The sequence below is a fragment of the Panthera leo genome, chromosome D3 (genome assembly GCF_018350215.1).
Source record: "Panthera leo isolate Ple1 chromosome D3, P.leo_Ple1_pat1.1, whole genome shotgun sequence".
NCBI lineage: Eukaryota > Metazoa > Chordata > Mammalia > Carnivora > Felidae > Panthera > Panthera leo.
In genome coordinates, this window is record NC_056690.1 from 45,837,324 (window position 1) to 45,843,749 (window position 6,426).

Here is a 6,426-nt window from a genome sequence, read left to right on the forward strand (position 1 = left end):
AAGGGGGAACAATGTGGAAATATGAGAAATATGATTGTTCACGAATTCAGCTGTGTAAACTAAGATGTATATCGTGGTTCTATTTGTCCTCTAACAATGTAAACATTGCATATTTTTTATTCATTAGAAACTGAAATGAAAAACCATAGCCTTCAGGGTGCTTGGGTGGTTCGGTTGGGTGTCTGACTTTTGGTTTTGGCTCAGGTCATGGTCTCACAGCTTATGGGTTCAAGCCCCGTCAGGCTCCTCATTGACAGTGCAGAGCCTGCTTGGGATTCTCTCTCTCTGCCCCTCCCCCGCTCATGAGCATGCTTTCTCTCTCAAAATAAATTTAAAAAGTTAAAAAAAAAACTATAGCCTTCATCTCTCAAAGAGATAAACCACTACTGTGTGGGTTTTGTCTCCCTCTTCTGTTTAATCATCCAATTCCTTTGACTTTGTCTCAGCTGAGTAGAGCCTGATGTAACTTCAGGGGCTCCAGAATCACCCATTTGCCTGTGACCTAACCTGAAATGCTCCTCATCACAGAATTATTTCTTTATGTTAACGCATTCTACAGAACTTCAGGACTCTCCTATTAAAATGTGAGCGTGCCTACCTACCACACCCAACACTTTAATGGTCATTCTCACTTGGGCACAGGTTCATTTCTCAGGTAATCAGTTGTGGTGTTGTTAAGAACAGGGTCTTGGGGAAGGGTTTCCTGAAAAGTGAAATGTTGAAGAAAGGAGAGAATAGTCCAAGGCACCAAGTACTTCCCATGGAGCAGATAGACCATGTGTTGACCAGGAAAGGCAACAGAGTGGAGTTTAGAGCACCCGAGAGTTTGTTCCTTTGCGTTCCTAAGTACCTGTACTAAGTACCTGTAGTGAGCAGAGCAATGATGGTGGCAGGCTTGCTCTGCAGAAGCTGGTTTTTAAGCTACACTGCATGACAGGGCCCCTTCAGTGGCCTTGGGCAGCAGGAAGCCCAGGACACCTGGGATGCTAGGAAGAAGTCAATAAAGAAATGGTTCCTAAGAGGAGGCAGGAGGGTACCACGGCAGTTCCTGTGCGTTCCTGGTTTGGGTATCTCATCAAGATAGAATTTGTGCTTGTCTATGGGGAGCTTTGATAGATATGCCCCATCTGTCAGTGTTGCTGCATCAACCCTGGCAGGTTTGCTGCTAAAAAGCAACATCTCAGTAGCTCAGCCTTACTGGGAGTTTGTATGGTGTGACCCATAGCCCCAAGAGGGTCCCTTTGACATCATTTAGTTAGTATTGTTACTTTCATAATAATATTAAGACTCATTTGCCTTTTCCTCTGTATTAACATTTTCACTGACAGAGCAAACAACTGTAGGTAAAACTGATGCTTAAGGCAACCATGGCAGTAGTCATTGTATTCTTCACTGCTAGGCACCCACAAGGAAAAACAGCCACTGCCACTTAAGAATGTCCTTGCTGGGAGTACCAGGCTGGCTAAGTCGGTGGAGCATGAGACTCTTGATCTCAGGGTTGTAGGTTTGAGCCCCATTTGGGTGTAGAGATTACTTAAAAATAATTTTTTTGATTTGTTTAATGTTTATTTATTCTTGAGAGATACAGAGAGACAGAGCATGATCAGGGGAGGGGCAGAGAGAGAGGGAGACACAGAATCTGACGCAGGCTCCAGGCTCTGAGCTGTCAGCACAGAGCCTGACATGGGGTTCGAACCCACAAACCTCGAGATCATGAACTGAGCCAAAGTCAGACATCTAACCAACTGAGCCACCCAGGCGCCCCAAGATTACTTAAAAAAAAAATCTTTAACAGAGCGCCTGGGTGCCTCAGTGGGTTAAGCATCTGACTTCAACTCAGGTCATGATCTCACAGCCCGTGGGTTCGAGCCCCACATTGGGCTTTGTGCTGACAGCTCAGAGCCTGGAGCCTGATTCAGATTCTGTCTCTCTCTCTCTCTCTCTCTCTCTCTGCCCCTCTCCCATTCACACCCTGTCTGTCTCTCTCTCTTGCAAAAGTAAATAAACACTAAAAAAATTATTAAAGAAATAAACAAAATCATAAAGAAAAAAGAATGTTCTTGCTGAAGCAGTAAAAAATAGTGTTAATTGTATTAAATTTCAACATCTTTAATATTCTGCATTGGGATGGTTGTCTTAAGGAAAAGTACTTGCTCAGTTGAGTTGCAAAGCTGAAGTATCGATTCTGCATGGAAATGTCATTTCAGAAAAAAGGACTAGTAGAAATGATTATTAAGACTGGATTAATTAGCAGATATTCTCTCTTAAATGAAGTAAGTAAGCCTGTCACTTCGGAAAACAACTCTCTGTATTTGTTGCCAATAGTAATATACAAGCTTTCAAGTCAAAATTAGAATTTTGGAAAACTTGTATCTGCTACTAAAAGACTTTTTTGATGAGATTGTTGATGGTACTAATGAATGTGATTTTTTACTATATACTGAAATGTGTCAACAACTAGGAGCTCCACATACCCCAGCAGAATCCATATTTTGATTGAACAAATTACTATTTGTTACAAATCAGGTATGGGGAAAAGATTCAAATTGCAAGATAGACCTATGAATTTTAATGCAAATTTTCATTGATATGGTTTCAGATGCTACATTGCAACTGACCTTTAAGAAAGTACCTCTTGTTGAATAGGGTTGATAGAGCATCAAAGACTAATACCCATTATCTGAAACTCTATATTATCTGAAAAATCTACAAAAGACTCTGATACCTGATTTTCTTCCTACCCCTCAACCAAAACAACATATCACAAACAAATTAAATGCAGAAACAAACGTGAAAATCCAACTGTCTTCTGTTGGATTGACATTAAAGAGATTTAAAACATCTCTTTTAAGTTTATTGTTTGAGATAATATATAATTATTTTTCATAAATATTTTATACTTTATATTAAAATATAACAGGATTATTTTTGTTATTTTTAGAGAGACTAATAAATAAATATTTAAAATATCTCACCTTGGGGTGCCTGGCTGGCTCAGTCAGTAGAACATGCCACACTTATCTCAGGGTGGTGAGTTTGATCCCCACATTAAATCTACAGATTTAATCTATCTACAGATAGATTACTTAAGAAAAATAAAATAAAATTTTTGGGGTGCCTATCTGGCTCAGTCATTAGAGCATGCAACTCTTGATCCAGAGTTGTGTGTTTGAGCTCCACCTTGGAGGTAGAGATTACTTAAAAACAAAATCTTAAAAAAAAAAGAAAGCAAAAAATAAATAAAATAAAATATCTCACCCTTAATTTCTAACATGGTGAATAACAATCCATATAATCGACATTAAGCTTTGCGCAGTGGCAGTATCGTAGCCAATGAGGTTTATCCGAGGCGCGATTATTGCTAATTGAAAACATATAATCGACATTAAGCAAAGCTTTTTAGGGTCCTCAATTTTTCAAAAGAATTTTTTATTACTTTAAGTACTTACATTTAAATATTTAAATATTTTATTTAAATGTAAATATTTAATTTAAATTATATTATTTATTTTTGAGAGAAAGAGAGACAGTGCAAGCAGAGGAGGGGCCGAGAGAGAGGGACACACAGAATTCCAAGGAGGCTCCAGGCTCTGTGCTGTCAGCAGAGAGCCCGACACAGGGCTCAAACTCCCAAATGGCAAGATCATGACCTGAGCCCAAGTCGGACACTTAACAAACTGAGCCACCCGGGAGCCCCTCAATAGTTTTTAAGTCAAAAGGGGTCCTGACACCAAAACATTTGACAATGGCCAGTATGGTACAGAAACAATGCCCTTATCAACCCGGACCCCATTGCTGATACTAGCTGTGTGACCAGAGGCAACTGGTTGGTCCTCAGTCTTTTTTTTCTTTTTTAAATTATCATTTTTTAATTTTTTATTTTTATATCCAAATTAGCATATAGTGCAACAATGATTTCAGGAGTAAATTCCTTAATATCCCTTACCCATTTAGCCCACCCCCCTCCCACAACTCCTCTAGTAACCCTCTGTTTGTTCTCTATATTTAAGAGCCTCTTATGTTTTTATATTATTTTTGCTTCCCTTCCCTTGTGTTCATCTGTTCTGTGTCTTAAAGTCTTTATATGAGTGAAATCATATGCTATTTGCCTTTCTCTGACTAATTTCGCTTAGCATCATACCCTCTAGTACCATCCACATAGTTGCAAAAGGCAAGATTTCATTCTTTTTGATTGCCGAGTAATACTCCATTGTATATATATACCACCTCTTCTTTATCCATTCATCCATCGATGGACATTTGGGCTCTTTCCATACTTTCACTATTGTTGATAGCACTGCTATAAACATTGGGGTGCATGTGCCCCTTTGAAACGGCATGCTTGTATGCCTTGGATAAATACCTAATGGTGCATTTGTTGGGTCATAGGGAAGTTTTATTTTTAATTTTTTGAGGAGCCTCCATACTGTTTTCTAGTGGCTGCACCAGTCTGCATTCCCACCAGCAGTGCAAAAGAGATCCTCTCTCTCTGCATCCTCGCCAACATCTGTTGTTGCCTGAGTTGTTGCTGTTAGCCATTCTGACAGGTGTGAGGTGGTATCTCATTGTGGTTTTGATTTGTATTCCCTGATGATGAGTGATGGTGAGCATCTTTTCATGTATCAGTTGGCCATCTGGATGTCTTCTTTGGAGAAGTGTCTATTCATGTCTTTTGCCCATTTCTTCACTGGATTATTTGTTTTTTGGATGTTGAGTTTGATAAGTTCTTTATAGATTTTGGATACTAACCCTTTATCTGATATGTCATTTGCAAATATCTTCTCCCATTTTGTCAGTTGCCTTTTGGTTTTGCTGATTGTTTCCTTCGCTATGCACAAACTTTTTATTTTGATGAGGTCCCAATAGTTCATTTTTGTTTTTGTTTCCCTTGCCTCTGGAGCCGTGTTGAGTAAGAAGTTGATGCGGCCAAGATCAAAGACATTTTTGCCTGCTTTCTCCTCAAGGATTTTGATGGCTTCCTGTCTTACATTTAGGTCTTTCACCCATTTTGAGTTTATTTTTGTGTGTGGTGTAAGAAAGTGGTCCAGGTTCATTTTTCTGCATGTCACTGTCCTGTTTTCCCAGCATCACTTGCTGAAGAGACTGTCTTTATTCCATTGGCTATTCTTTCCTGCTTTGTCAAAGATTAGTTGGCCATACGTTTGTGGGTCCATTTCTGGGCTCTCTATTCTGTTCCATTGATCTGACTGTCTGTCTTGATGATTACAGCTTTGTAGTATAGCTTGAAGTCCAGAATTGTGATGCCTCCTGCTTTGGTTTTCTTTTTCAAGATTTCTTTGGCTATTCGGGGTCTTTTCTGATTCCATACAAATTTTAGTATTGTTTGTTCTAGCTCTGTGAAGAATGCTGTTGTTATTTTGATAGGGATTGCATTGAATAGGTAGATTACTTTGGGTAGTATTAACATTTTAACAATATTTTTTCTTCCTATCCAGGAGCATAGAATCTTTTTCCTTTTTTGTGTGTGTCTCCTTCAATTTCTTTCATAAGCTTTCTATTGTTTTCAGTGTATAGATTTTTCACCTCTTTGGTTAGATTTATTCCTAGGTATTTTATGGTTTTTGGGGCAATTGTAAATGGGATCTATTCCTTGATTTCTCTTTCTGTTGTTTCATTGTTGGTATATAAGAATGCAACTGATTTTATATCCTGCAACTTTGCTGAATTCATGAATCAGTTCTAACAGTTTTTTGGTGGAATCTTTTGGGTTTTCCATATAGAGTATCATGTCATCTGTGAAGAGTGAAAGTTTGACCTCCTCCTGGCCGATTTGGATGCCTTTTATTTCTTTGTGTTGTCTGATTGCTGAGGTTAAGACTTCCAATACTATGTTGAGTAACAGTGGTGAGAGTGGACATCCCTGTCTTGTTTCTGACCTTAGGGGGAAAGCTCTCAGTTTTCCCCATTGAGGATGATATTAGCGTTGGGTCGTTCATATATGGCTTTTATGATCTCGAGGTATGCTCCTTCTATCCCTACTTTCTTGAGGGTTTTTATCAAAAAAGGATGCTGTGTTTTGTCAAATGCTTTCTCTGCATCTATTGAGAGGATCATGTGGCTCTTGTCCTTTCTTTCATTGATGTGATAAATCACATTAATTGTTTTGCAGATATTGAACCAGCCCTGCACCCAAGGTGTAAATCCCACTTGGTCGTGGTGAATAATATTTTTAATGTATTGTTGGATCAGGTTGGCTAATATCTTGTTGAGGATTTTTGCATCCATGTTCATCAGGGAATTTGGTCTATAGTTCTCCTTTTTAGTGGGATCCTTGTCTGACTTTGGAACCAGGGTAATGATGGCTTCATAGAAAGAGTTTGGAAGTTTTCCTTCCATTTCTATTTTTTGGAACACACTCTAGAGAATAGGTATTAACTCTTCCTTAAATGTTTGGTAGAATTCCCC

The 6,426-nt window shown here is 38.8% G+C and overlaps 1 pseudogene; it reads left to right on the forward strand.

Moving 5' to 3' along the window:
- Positions 1-3,304: 3,304 nt before the first annotated feature.
- LOC122204332 lies at positions 3,305-3,434 on the forward strand (annotated as a pseudogene).
- Positions 3,435-6,426: the final 2,992 nt, after the last annotated feature.